The sequence below is a fragment of the Oncorhynchus kisutch genome, linkage group LG4 (assembly GCF_002021735.2).
Source record: "Oncorhynchus kisutch isolate 150728-3 linkage group LG4, Okis_V2, whole genome shotgun sequence".
NCBI lineage: Eukaryota > Metazoa > Chordata > Actinopteri > Salmoniformes > Salmonidae > Oncorhynchus > Oncorhynchus kisutch.
In genome coordinates this window covers 50,684,457-50,699,671 of record NC_034177.2, presented here as the reverse complement: position 1 = coordinate 50,699,671, position 15,215 = coordinate 50,684,457, and the positions used below count along the sequence as shown (strand labels likewise).

The 15,215-nt window shown below is 45.1% G+C and overlaps 1 protein-coding gene across 3 annotated transcripts in view; it reads right to left on the bottom strand.

Moving 5' to 3' along the window:
• The window catches only part of LOC109889646 (prickle-like protein 1), a 50,374-nt gene that overhangs the window by 12,757 nt on the left and 22,402 nt on the right, over nucleotides 1-15,215 (bottom strand). Inside the window, exon 1 of one of the 3 annotated variants that reach the window (XM_031823150.1) lies at nucleotides 8,361-8,798. The exons of 1 other annotated variant lie outside the window; for it this stretch is intronic. The gene's annotated coding sequence lies outside the window, so the exon portion shown is untranslated. Of the gene's footprint in view, nucleotides 1-8,360; nucleotides 8,799-15,215 lie in introns of those variants that run through there. One more of the 3 variants, XM_020481227.2, reaches the window with a different exon arrangement.

Here is a 15,215-nt window from a genome sequence, read left to right as displayed (position 1 = left end):
CGTTGTCTTGGCTATGTGCTTAGGGTCGCTGTTGGAAGGAGAAGCTTTACCCCAGTCTGAGGTCCAGAGCACTCTGAAGCAGGTTTTCATCAAGGATCTCTCAGTGCTTTCCTCCGTTCATCTTTCCCTCGATTCTGACTAGTCTCCCAGTCCCTGCCACTGAAAAACATCCCCACAGCATGATGCTGCCACCACCAAGCTTCACCGTAGGGATGGTGCCAGGTTACCTTGTCATTCAGGCCAAAGAGTTCAATCTTGGTTTCATCAGACCAGAGAATCTTGTTTCTCATGGTCTAAGAGTCCTTTAAGTGCCTTTTGGCAAATTCCAAGCGGGCTGTCATGTATTTTACTGAGGAGTGGCTTCCGTCTGGCCACTCTACCATAAAGGCCTGATTTGTGGAGTGCTGCAGAGATGGCTCTCCTTCTGGAAGATTCTCCCATCTCCACAGAGAAACTCTGGAGCAATGTCAAAGTGACCATCGGGTTCTTGGTCACCTCCCTGACCAAGGCCCTTCTCCCCTGATTGCTTAGTTTGGCCAGGCGGCCAGCTCTAGGAAGAGTCTTGGTGGTTCTAATCTTCTTCCATTTAAGAATGATGGAGGCCACTGTGTTCTTGGGGACCTTCAATACTGCATAATTACATTTAACAAATGTTAGGCTAAAGCAATGGTTACATCCCACATGGCACCCTAGAGTATATAGTGTAGTACTTTTGACCAAAGCTCTATGTTTAAAAGTAGTGCACTATATAGGGGATATTCTCTACAGCTGAAGAATGGAGCTGGAGGGAATAGTGTCAGTTTTACGGGCTCCTGACCAATTGTTCTATTTTGCCGATCTCAACTTTTTTGTACGTAATGTTTCCGCCATCGTTTCCTATGACCGAAAAGAGCTTCTGGAGTCTCGAGGTTCTGCTCGACGGAGTTAAAATACCTCATGATAAGTTGTGGACCATGTTATTTACCCAAATTTTTTACACCACAAACCGATGCTAAGACCGCACTCAACGAGCTGTATAGGGCCAAAAGCAAACAAGAAAATGCTCACCTAGAGGCAGTGCTCCGAGTGGCCGGTGACTTTAAAATCCGTTTTACCTCATTTCTACCAGCATGACACCTGTGCAACTAGAGGCAAAACAACTAGATCACCTTTACTCCACACACAGAGACATTCAATGCTCTCCCTGACCCTTAATTTGGCAAATCTGACCATAACTATATCCTCCTTATTCCTGCTTACAAGCAAAAACTCAAACAGGATGTACCAGTACCAGATGACTGAAGCGGTCAGATGAAGCAGATGCTTAGCTACAGGACTGTTTCGCTATCACCATTAAGGCACATCAGTCACCGGCTTCATTAATAAGTGCATTGACGATGTCATCCCTACAGTGTGCGTACGTCCATATCCCAACAAGACCCATGGATTACAGGCAACATCCGCATCCGCTTTCAAGAAGCGGGAAACTAATCCGGAAGCCTCTAAGAAATCACGCTACACCTTCTGACGAACCATCAAACAGGCCAAGCATCAATACAGCACCAAGATTGAATCCTATTACACTGGCTCTCATGCTTGCGGATGTGGCAGGGTTTGCAAACTATCACGGATTACAAGCTGTGAAGCGAGTTTAGAAGACGAGCTAAATTCCTTATGCTTGCTTTGAGGCTAGCGACGTTGAACCATGCATGAGGGCACAAGCTGTTCGGGACGACTCTGTGATCACGCTCTCCGTAGCTGATGTGAGTAAGACCTTTAAACAGGTTAACATTCACAAGGCCGCAGGGCCAGATGGATTACCAGGAAGCGTACTCAGAGCATGCACTTACCAGCTGGCAAGTGTCTTCACTGACATTTTCAACCTTCCCCTGACCCAGACTGTAATATCTACATGTTTCAAGCCGACTCCCATAGTCCCTTTGCCCAAGAACGCTAAGGTAACCTGTTTAAATGTCTATCGCCCTGTAGCACTCGCATTTGTAGCCATGAAATGCTTTGAAAGGCTGGTCATGGTTCACATCAACAACATCATCCCAGACACTGTGGACCCACTCCAATACCATCCCAACAGATCCATAGATGATGTAATCTATATTGCACTCCACACCGCCCTTTCCCACCTGGACAAAAGGAACACCTACGTGGAAATTCTGATCATTGACTACAGCTCAGTGTTCAACGCCATAGTTCCCTTCCAAACTCATCGCTAAGTAAAGGACCCTGGGATTAAACAACTCCCTCTGCAACTGGATCCTGGACTTCCTAACTGGCCACCCCCAGGGGGTGAGGGTAGGCAACCACACATCCGCCACACTGACCCTTAACATGGGGGCCCCTCAGGGGTCTGCTTAGTCCACTCCTGTACTCCTTGTTCACTTACGACTGTGTGGCCGTGCACGACTCCAACACCATCATTACATTTTCAGACGACACTATGGTGGTAGGCCTGATCACTGACGCGATGAGACAGCCTACAGGGAGGAGGTCAGAGACCTGGCAGTGTGGTGCCAGGACAACAACCTCTACCTCAACGTCAGCAAGACAAAGGAGCTGATCGCTGACTACTGGAAATGGAGGTCAGAGCACGCCCCCATCCACATCGACGGGGCTGTAGTGGAGCAGGTTGAGCGCTTCAAGTTCCTAGGTGTCCACATCATTCAGAAATGATCATGGTCCACCCACATCAACACAGTTGTCTCTTCCCCTCCCAGGATGCTGAAAATATTTAGCATGGGCCCTCAGATCTTCAACACGTTTTACAACTGCACCATTGAGAGCAACTTAACTGGCTGCATCCCCGCTTGGTATGGCAACTTCTTGGCATCCAACCGCAAGGCGCTACAGAGGGTAGTGCGTAAAGCCAAGTACATCACTGGGGCCAAGCTCACTGCCATCCAGGACCTCTATACCAGGCGGTGTCAGAGGAAGGCCCTAAAAACTCTTCATTCTGCTACCGCACGGCAAGCGGTACCGATGCACCAAGTCTGGAACCAACAGGACCCTCAACAGCTTCAACCCCCAACCCATAAGAAAACCAATAGCTACCCGGACAAACTATTTAGTAAACTACTTAACAATCTGCATTGACCTTTTTTGCACTAACTCTCTTTTGACTCATCACACACACTGCTGCTACTGTTTATTATCAATCCTGTTGCCCTAGTCACTTTATCCCTACACATATGTAAATATCTACCCCAATTACCTCGTACCACTGCACAATGACTCTACTGGTACCCTGTGTATATAGACAAGCTATCGTTCCTCATTTCTTATTTATTCCTTGTGTTATTGTTTGTCTATTATTTCTTTTTTTCCCTCTCCACATTGTTGGGAAGGGCCCGTAAAGTAAGCATTTCACCGGTAGCCTACACCGGTTGTTGACAAAGCATGTCACAAATCAAATTGGATCTCTCTATATGAGGCTAATGAATAGGATGTAAGATCTCAAGATAAAAGGGTTCCCTCACTGCAGCTCTGTATAAACAACAGTACCCTGGCCTTAGGAGGCACAAATCCCTGTGGATCCCAGAGCCATATGGGGAACGTCCAAAGCCCCTGCTCTTTTCCCCCTCACTCTCCTTTTTCTTTCCTTCCCTCTCTCTTCTTCTCCTCGGCTGTTTTGTTTTTCAACCTGCCACAGCGAGAGGGGGAAGACGGGTGTCTGTCTGTCTCTCTGATCATCCTTTATTCTTTGGAATGGATATAGGGAAGAGACAGAGGGGACTCGGGGGAGGAAGCCAGGGTGAGGAAGTCAGGGATGGATGGAAAGATGGGCATGACAGAGTGGACCCTGACACGGAGAGACACAAATAGGGCAGATGGATCAAAGAATGACTCGCCACAACGCTGACCCACCACACGCACGCAGGCTTGCACCCGCATGCACAAACCTACCCACACTCACCCACACAGCTGACCGGGCCACACAGGAGAGCAGTGTGTGTCCAGGGAGATACATTGAGAAGTGGAAAAGCAAGGGGACTAATCTGTCTTGTCACTGAAATCACTGAGCTGAGGCAGCAGAAGGTTTCAGGGCCTCCTCAGTTCTTTGCGTGTAGCCTACATTTCAAGAGAGCAATGACAAAACAGCTTTGACATACAAGACATTTTTGCTCTGTGAGGATGGAAGGAAAACACATTCATACAACGCTCAAGTAGCAGTAGTACAGTTCTGCCAATACTACTACTGCTGCAGAGGTGGAGGCGACTACAACTACTACATACTATACAAATGCTACTCTGAGCTGTACAAGTCATGCTGAAAGGCCTTGTATGACATATAGGCATGGAGTAAATGAATAGGCTGTTGTGGCCATTTCTCAAATGAAGGGCCACAGCTCTACAGCTCTGACTGTGAGACTCCACATCCCTCCCCAGCCAGTGGTCAGCACACCCCCCTTGTACCCTTGCTTCCACCCCCCCACGGCTGGGCAGGCACACAGGGCTGTGGAGGGCCGTGGGGACACAGCTGAGAAAACCAGCCACACTTGACTGGTGCCTTTGAAGAAGTCAGGCATGACAGTAGTGGGCCAGAATTCACTCTCAATTAAATTCAATTCAATTCAATGGCTTTAATGGCAAATTTAACATGTGTTTCATATGTTAACATGTTAACATTGCCAAAGCAAGTGAAGTAGATCATAATTAAAATTAACAGTAAACATTACACTCACAGATGTTCCAAAAGAATAAAGACATTTCAAATGTCATATATAGTCTCTCTCTCAGAATGGCATATATGAGTGTGGTTCTTGCACACAAAGATAGATATGCAGGCAGGCAAGCAGTCACACACACCCCTCCTCTGACAAGAGGCCAAACTGTTTAAGTGTCAGCTGTATGCCCTGCATCCTGTTTCTCGTTTAGTTACGACTCTTTGTGAGATAGCAGCAGCAGAACACACACACACACACACAGAGCAGCACAGTCCGCATGCCTAGTGCCTGGACCTCCTGAGGAATGAGTGATTAACTGCCCAACACAGGGCAGGCAGACAGCCAGACAGGCAGCTACCAAACAGCTATTCATACCCACAGAACAGCACTCCACTTAAGGACAGCCTGCCTGCCTGAACACCCTTCCTTCCAATAACCCATATCTCACTCATGCCAACACCTGGCATGCCTGCCCTCCACAAGGCTGCTCACACACAACAAGACACACAGTGCATCCACTCAGACACGAGCATGATGGATGACGCCTGTAGAAGTGGATGCTTCAGCGTTGTACCATGATGCATGTCTGCCTTGTGCTAGGAGGTGTCAAGTCAGGCAGATGGGGTTGGTACGATAGACACCTCCCACTTTAAAACACCTTGCGAAGCAGCTTCAGCCTTCAACAATAGAGCCTTTCATAGTGAATCAACTGTGGAAGGCATGTTCCATCAAGAGCCTGGTTCTCTCTACAGTCTCTCTTTCTGTGTCTCGCTCTCTCTCTCTGTCTGTTGATCTCTGTTATCTCTGCTGCATTCATGGCGGTTGGAGTCTTTCAAAACCAAGATAACTTGTCAGAGTCAGAGGTGCGAAATAAGACACTTCTTGTTCTATTCACATCTATTGACTTGCAAATGAGACTGCAAATAACTTTAAAGTATGTGGCCTTGTTGGAGGAGCGAGAGTGCAGTGGGTTGGGGAGATAGAGGCTAACTGTAGAGAAAGTTCAGCCAGAGCGTAGAGCAGAGTAGAGAGAGAACATGACTAGCAGCATGGGCTTTGCTTTATGAGGGGGGGGGGGGTTACATATGACTTTCATTAGAGAGAAAGAGAGGGAACGAGAGAGATGTTTGCTTTCACATGTCAGAGACGAAGCCTCTCTTCACTGATCTCTCAGAGCAGAACCTCCCTCAGCAGAATGTCAAGTCGGAGATATTTTTTTACATTTTTTTATTTTACCCTTATTTAACCAGGTAGGCAAGTTGAGAACAAGTTCTCATTTACAATTGCGACCTGGCCAAGATAAAGCAAAGCAGTTCGACAGATAAAACGACACAGAGTTACACATGGAGTAAAAACAAACATACAGTCAATAATGCAGTATAAACAAGTCTATATACAATGTGAGCAAATGAGGTGAGAAGGGAGGTAAAGGCAAAAAAGGCCATGATGGCAAAGTAAATACAATATAGCAAGTAAAATACTGGAATGGTAGTTTTGCAATGGAAGATATATAGCCAGATCCAGATAGGTGAAACATGAATACAGGATACTGAGACAATACCTCATGTGTTTAGCAATGCCATTCCTTGAACCACATCGGCAAGTATGCTAATTCTCACCTCAGATGTCATCCAACTTTGTTTCAATCTACTGACTGACTGTACAAGCCATCGTACACACACAGAATTCTGACAAACTCTCAAACCTTTACGGGCTGATTTGAAAAGATAGCTCCCACAAGGGACTTGTGGTTAGTTCCTGTTGCCCTCTCTCGCCCACCCCCCACCCAGTCCCTCCCGGCTAGGGGCTACAAGGTCTCTACAAGGTTTTGGCAAATCAGTCAGAAATGCATCCGAGGCTAAAAAAAAGTAAAGCCCTGTTAACAAGCATCTTTACAAAGGCTGTTAAACATTCAAGACTGCAGGGGTCTGGGTAGCATGGGAGGAGGGGGAATTGGCAGGTTAGAGGTAGACCATGCTGGGGTAACAAGTGACTATTGACTTTAGCATGGAAATGCTAAATGCGCTATGAATTACAATGAAGAGTAATCTTCCGTCATGGTATGAGGAAAATGACAGGGGCTGTGCTACTGCCATACAGCCAGCATAGAGAGGCGATACCACCTGACAGTGACAGTCCCGCAAGATCATTTAAACCACGAGTCATGATTGGCAGCCACTCACTTCAATGACATCCCCCTGTCTAAACTCATCGGTTGAAAAGGTGTCCTCCAAATAAGGAAACTATTGTGTTACCATACCGACTAAAATAGTCGACTACGTTAGATAAACAACCCTTTGTGAGCTGAAGAGGGAAGATAACCAGCTGCTGGTCTGAATTACTGTCATAATTCCTCAAAGAGACGTGTGACGGACAAGCCCACAACCCAACAAGCACACTGATCACATGTGTCTCTGTCAGCGGGTCTGGACTGTACATGTCTGATTTGACGCAGGCTCACCCACAGACTCACCCACAGACTCACCCACAGACTCATTCTGGATAGGGTCTACCCGTGCGTCCCAAATGACACTCTATTACCTATTTAGTGCACTACTTTTGACCAGGGCCAATAAAAGTAGTGCACTATGGTGTCAGTAAGGATGGACCCTTGGTCTACTTGCAGAGAAAACAATATATTCCGTTCAAAGGTCTCAGGTTCTCCAGTTCATATTCAGACAAGTCTCTTTTTTTCCCCCTCTGTCTGTCGAACAAGATGTTTCTCTAGTCAAGATGTGCAGAACAGATGATTTCAAATCAAATGAGCACGTGTACTCAGATTACGACTTGTCACCTGTTGGCACTTGATAAAACCAGCCCCTTGTACGATACCTGGCACTTAAATAAAGAAACACTAGCCTACATATAAACCATTTGGAAAAGGTACAAGTATTTCAGATTTGAAACAATGGGATCTTTGGGAATCGACTCCGCAATTCTTTCACATGAATGAAATAAAAACGCGTCATCCAATACATCCATTATCCAACTATCCAATGTACGGAAAACATGAGTAGAAAGAACTGTCCAAATGATTTGACAAGTTTCTCACAACTCTGTCTGTCCCATATCAAAGAGTTGCCGGCAGGCTACAGTTTGGCTGACCTCTGTGCTTCCCGCCATCGCAGGGGGGTGTTATTCCAAGATCAAATGGGTGTGAGAGAGGGAACTCCTAACCCTCAGAACTTCTAACCCTGCCTGCCATGGACTGAGAGAAGGACCACCTGCACGCGACAGCCCTGCCTGGCCTGCACCCGGTTCTCAACACACATGCAGCTGTCACACAGCTAGCTCAACATCAACCACACTACTGATCAAATACATATAGCATTACAGGACCCAAAATCTCAGACTCAGTAAGCCTAAATTCTGATTACCAATGTCCATACTAGCACACCACTTAGATAGAATGCATTCACATTCAATATTTCTTTCCTTAAAAAGAAGGGACTGAGTACAAAACAAAAAATAAATGTGACCATCTTACCAATAAAACAGTTAAAATCACTATTTAAATCCAGTTTAAACCTAAAAGTCACTGCTAAGTGTGAGACATTTAAAAATGTCAAAATGTCCCATTTTAAATGTAATTTTTTTTCTTTCTACCATACCGGTACAACTAGGATACATGCCATTGAAAATCAGCTTTTTTTTAAATCCACTACTGTAAAGTTCCTTTGGCGGAGCCCTTAGTGGTCTTACCTCTGTGCAGAAAGCTCTCCTGAGCAGGCTCTTATCACTACTAAATCCTGTCCGTTATTCTCCACTGGCTCTGGGCTACATGGCTCTCGGCTCAGCCTCTCCTCTTTCAATCTCCCTCTACGGTAGCTCAAAGATCCAGGACAGCAACCTCTCCTCCTTCAGCTTCTGCTGGCTCAGCCTCCTCTACAGTCTCCCTCTACTGTAACTCACAATCCAAGACAGGAGCCTCCTCTCCTCTCTCCAGTTTCCCTCTACTGTAGCTCTACTAAATCCAGGACAGTAACAGGCTCACAGCAGCCTAGCCCCCCCTCCTCTGCCTTCTCTCCCTCTTCCAGAGCTGTCAGCACAGCCACATTCCATATCAAAGTAGGGAAAGAGTGTAAAACCAGAGAGGTGTGTGTTCTGTGTGTGTAAACTGAATGTTTGAGGGTGTGTGTGGAGGACTGTTCAACCAGATGATCATCCCACTACTCCCACACTCTTCCACCTCCGTAAATCCCCGTATCCCACCCCCTAACCACTCTTCCCACCCCCTAACCCAGCCACTCAGAGGCAGGGCCAGGCTCAGGGTGTCTCCGCCCTTTGGTGACCCTCCTCTCACACTTCAAACACACATCAAATGAGAACCACCAGTGAGCCTTCCCCACAGGAACTCTTTCACTGACGAGCGCATCACATCACATCAGCGACAAATGCCACAGCTTGGGTTACCACCAGACTGATGGTGGTCAACCCCACTACGACAATGGCTCTCACATGACATTCCTCTCTCCTTCCCCTATTAAACTGTTGCAGGAACTGTGGGAAGTGTTCAGTGTTGTTAATCTTCTTTTATTAGAACCTCACGTCTTGTATTTCCTGATGTGATACAATGTGACCTATGCTTCTTTAAGGAGGGTAGTCTTGTAAGATGCAGGCAGTCTCAGTTTGAGTGTACTAAGAAAACATTTTCCATCACATGACCATTGACCACTTCTTCCTGTCCCCTACGATACTGAACTGCCTGCTGAAAGTCCTCCCTTACGTTCCCAGTCAACAATGACGTCAGCAAGACCGCATCACAGAGAAAGAATAATACAACTCTGGATTCAATCCACAGGGGTGCTTTACATAACAATAACAGAAGTAGTCTCTATAGTCTCAATACAAATGAACCACTTCCACAAGGAAGCTCTATTATCAGCTAGTCTCAGGGGGTAGGAGGTCAGACATTTTAGACAGAGAGAGGATAATAAACTTTTCTAAGTATCATAAACTTACAATTTCATCTCTGAAATCTGTGTAGGGTTGAAAGGTCACATTGGCACCAGTTCACTGACAAACGTGCTGGAACCATTGTACCGAATTTATGATGTGTTGAGTATTGTGTATTGCCCCTGTTCAGTGGCCTTTGACTAAGGAACTACTGACAGAAACTCCCCCCGATATGAGCAAGCAGGACAGCAGGTCTGGAGTCAATTCCATTTTAATTCAGTCAATTCAGGAAGTAAAATTAAATTCCAAACTCACTGACTGGGCTGAATTGAATTGAAATGAAATTGAACCCAACTTCACAGGACAGTTGACCTCCCCGTCTCTTTCCTGTCCCGAGGAAAGGAATGTGTAAAAGGTGTAGAAGTTCTTCCTGTTGTCTATTGCCTCAGGCTGAGGCTGAGGTTGTGGAGACTGTCACCCTGTGCTTCCTCTGTGGTGGCTGGAAGTCTGTCCATGTCTAAACAAATTTCCTAGCTACTCTGGGGACATCATTATGGGGGACACCACGTGCCTAGCCACCTCAGAGTTAGGGAAATATCAGGCTTTATCCTAATATGGATGCTTGTTGATTTCACTGAACATAATATTGTGTGTATGCTTTTGTTTGAGTGTGTGTACTGTGTGTGTGTGTCTGTGGACAATGCCATTGTTGCAGCCAAGGCCGGGGAGCCCCACTGACACACCACATAGCAGGTCCCAGTGCAGGCCACAGCCCTTTGTACCGACCCAAATGACCTTCTGCCCCTGCCTCATTAGCAAGTCATAGAGGGAGGGACAACTCTTCATCCTGCCTACAGGCTATTCAGGCCAAGACAAGGTTGAATTGGAAAAACATCAGTTACAGAAATTCTATAGAATAGCGATAAGAAACAGATACAAATTGTTAAGTGGTTTTAACAGAAAGTCACTAAACGGGATGTAGTATCTACAAACTATGGAAATCTGACTGTAGATTTCTACGTTGGCTATGTGGTGATATTGAAATTGTCAGACTTCCTTCTCATCGTGATTGGAAGAAAGTTGACTAACTGGTTCAAAGGGCCAATGCGGATCTGAAATGTGCCTGAATCCATATACATTCAATTGAATCTTATCCCACACATTTAAATTTTTACATTTTTTATTGAACCTTTATTTAACTAGGTAAGTCAGTTAAGAACAAATTCTTATTTATAATGACGGCCTACCCCGGCTAAAACCGGACTACGCTGGGAAAATTGTGTGACGCCCTATGGGAATTCCAATCACGGCCAGTTGTGATACAGCCTGGAATCGAACCAGGGTCTGTAGTGATGCCTCCAGCAATGAGATGCAGTGCCTTAGACCTCTGTGTCACTCGTGAGCCCAATCTTTCATCAATTATACAACTCTTTTAAGTTTGATGACTGAATCTATCAATACATCATTTCAAGTCAATGTCAAAAGACGTCAACCATTTCGGCCATGTGTTCATCATGTGTTTCATGCATATGTTTCTTATTCCACTCTACCAGACACATAAACAAGAAAAACATTGTCTTCCATTCTGAAGCTGGCTGCGGTACAACTCTATTGTTAGAAAGGGGTCTCTGACAATTTCACAGTTCAAGGTTTGACCACAAGACAAGCCCAACATCCCTCACTTGTGTATGTGTTCCACACACCCCTGACCTGTGACCCTTAGGGGTCATCCATAAATGTCTACCACCGGGGGCTTTACAGCCCCAGACACACAGACACACACACACACACGACCAAGCTGCACCTCACACCTGGTCTCTGGTCCGTATCACCTTCTAATGCAGTTAAACGAAACCCCACAAGCTCACCTCGCTGTCGTTGCCCTCCAGTTAGAGTCTAGCTATAGCATGCCTTGACAATGACAGGACAGGACTAACGACAAGAGTCAGGAGGCGGGACCAACACCAAACAATAATAAAACAACACACAACATTCTTCAGTGGTCAAACTGGCCTCGCCCTTGAACACGGACTCGCAAAACCAAAAAGTCTGGAGTAGCAAGCACAATCCCACGGGGTTATAAGATGCCCAGTAAAATATTTCACAACTGTGCAGTTGTATGAGTTCATGGCCTACGTATCGCAATTCATGTCATCACACTAGTGGTCATGTGCGGCTCAGTTGGTAAAGTCGTGGGTTCAATTCCCGCAGGGATCACATACTAACAACGTGCACTGCTTTTCTTGCAGGCTTCTTTTGATAGAAACGTCTGCTAAGTGGCATATAGCCTATCATATATCCTCAACTCTACCCCATCACCGAGGCTATAAAGCGGAAACAGTGTAGGGGCAACGAGAAGGTCATGACAATCTCGGCTATGGGACTCCTCTCCCCCGCAGTGCACAGCACAGTGTAATATGCCCTGGCAGTTTAGGGTTAGGGTTAGTTTACAGTTTACTGTCGTCGTTCAGGGCCCATTGTTGAGAATAGCACCCAGTGATGTGTGAGTTACCTTATCATAAAAGCTAGAAGCCTGACTGTCTCATTCTCGAGGCTTTTAATGACCTGCCAATGCACCTAGGATATCACCAGGAGAGGAGCCTGACACAAAGCCCCAGAGTCATAAAGATAAATAAACCCCATAAACCCCTATCACTCTACTGTAATAACAATCCATTTGACGCACTGAAAGAGGGGGAGAAAAGGGGTCAGAAAGAGGGGGGGAGAAAAAGGTCAACTGGTAGTGGTGGTGGAGCTACAGTAGCAGAACAGTCATTGGTGGAACAGGCAGCGTTGATATTGACTTAGCTAGATTGGTGCTGACAAACCCAGGTCAGACAGACCATGGTGGGATGGGGCTTAGAGGCTCGTTAGCCTTCTAACCCTCAGATAACCCATTTGAACAGTTTTCACACAGCTGGGCAGGCACGTCGCCAGTGCATTTGAATACAGAGCATTGAGAACAGTGAGAACACATCGCTGCCTGGCTATTTTAATGTCAAACTACATTGGTATTAATGTCATGTTGGGATTGGGCATTTGGTTAAGTAATCGTTATAAATGTGTTATACACTTAACCTTTCTGAAAGGGATTATTGTGTGATTCATCACTCCAGCAAGCGTCATTAATCATAATGAAAAATATTAGAAAATCATTTTTTATTTCTATTTTGCAATAGCTGCATCTGAACTTTTAAACCTTGACTGCAAATGGATTACGCTCCATAATGGTATTAAGTTATACAAGCAAAATAAGGTTTCTAGTATATGATGTCAGACAGTGTGAGGGAATATGTAACAAATTCATTTGCAAGTATGTAAAGGAATGGAATGTACAGGTATATTCTATTCCATTATATTTAGATGTAACTGGAGTACCAGGATATTGTTCCAATCATGGAACTCCTCCATGCATTGCATTGAATGGCATTGTATTGCATCGCAAAAGCAATGCCCACATAACACATCCGTGAGTGGCCTGTCAAAACATCTCGGGGCAATATACATAGTCTAGATGTGCCGCCACTTTATAACGACAACACTCCTGTCTAACTGCATCACCAACACTGTTACAGTACAATCTAGGTATGCATCCCAAATGGCACTCTATTCCCTATATAGTGCACTAATTGTTGGGCCCTGGTCAAAAGCAGTGCACTAAATAGGGAATAGGGTGCCATTCGGGATGTATCCTAGGATAGTCAGGGATAGGTTGGTCATCGTATTTCACCCTCAATTTGACACCCTCTCACCCAGTTGTAAAGTGGGGAGCTCATTGGATACAATGGGAAGTATAGAGCGACAGAGCTCCTCAGGGCTGTTAAAGGGAGGAATAACCTTTATTTGAGGACACTATCACTGAACAAAGGACCATGGCAGTCTACACACAGCAGAGACTAGGGCTGAAAAGGAAATGTCTTATACTACACACAGCAGAGACTAAAGCTAAATGGGAAGTATACTACACACTTACTAGCATAAAAGCTGCTGCCATAGTAACAGAACAAAGCCTGTCATGTGTGGTCCTGCTCTTGTTAACTTTAAAATGACAGTTCAACAGTTTGGTTAAGGTTAAGCTGAGATCTCTGGTGAGTTTCTGAGAACTCTGGTGAGTAAAAATGTATACAGTATTACACATAGCAAGTGAACTTGAAACTTTGTTCAATTCGAATGTCTTTCTTTTGAAAAAGGCTATTTCTTTCCGTATCTGAGAGACAACTTTTAATTTTCCTGCTTCTGTTCCTGTTGGAACAGCACTCAGTAGGTCAACATCCAGGTTCAGGATGTGACTCCTGCTCTCTGAGAATGACCTCTAACCTCTGACCAGGCTTCTAGCTGAACTCAGCGTCAGAAGGATACACCACCCGCAACATTTTGACACACAAAAAGACACCAAAAAAAATGCAACTAAACACATCTGGGACTTACTTTTCCCTCCAGCTCTCCTCAGAGTTAAACACTTTATCCACTTGCATGGTGAGGGACACACACACACACACCACACACCAAGGAGGAGGGAAACCATTTCCTGTTCGTTTCTAGCCCAAAGCTAAACTGGCACATTTTCTGGACCGCCTAGTTGAACCCGCCAGGGTGTGAGCGCTCCGTGGCTAGTTGTTGTAACGAAGGAGGCCATGAAATAAATAACTCAAATCCATTCCCTTCCTTCCCACACATGGAAACGTTTCCCCGACGACCCACAAGGCCTTCAAAAGGCAAACTATGGCATTCGACAATACTCTTGAGTGAAACAGTTAAACACTTCTTCTCTCAGCACAGTCAGGGATCCCATCTAACGCACAAATAAAATACAATAAAATTGCATTTGTCACATGCTGAATATAACAGGTGTATTAAAAAAAAGTAAGTAAGAAAAATGTGCTAAATAAACTACAAGTAAAATAGTAACACAATAAAATAACAATAACGAGGCTATATACAAGTACCGAGTCAATGGGAAGGGGTACGGGTTAGTCTACAGTACCAGTCAAAAGTTTGGACACACCTACTCATTCCAGGGTTTTTCTTTATTTTTTACTATTTTCTACATTGTAGAATAATCAAACTATGAAATAACAGATATGGACTCATGTAGTAACCAAAAAAGTGCTAAACAAATCAAAATATAGTTTATATTTGAAGATCTTCAAAGTAGCCACCCTTTGTCTTGATGACAGCTTTACACACTCTTGGCATTCTCTGGGCAGCTCTAGTCTTTAGCTTAGTGAGGATGTTTCCAGAAATCTATGGCTTCTGGTTGGGATATGTACGTACGGTGGGTACGATGTCGTCGATGAACTTATTAATGAAACCGGTGACCATGTGGTATTACTCCTCAATGCCATCGATTGAATCCCGGAACATATTCCATTCTGTGCTAGTGAAACAGCCCTGTTTGCTTAGCATCCACTTCATCTGACCACTTCCGTATAGAGCGCATCACTGTTACTTCCTGTTTGAGTTTTGCTTGAAAGTAGTAATCAGGAGGATAGAGTGATGGTCAGATTTGCCAAAGGGAGGGCGAGGTAGAGCTTTGTACACGTCTCTGTGTGTGGAGTAAAGGTGATCTAGATTTTTTTTCTTTCTAGTTGCACATGTAACATGATGGTAGAAATAACTTAAAATGGATTTCTGTTTTCCTGCATTAAGGTCCCTGTCTAC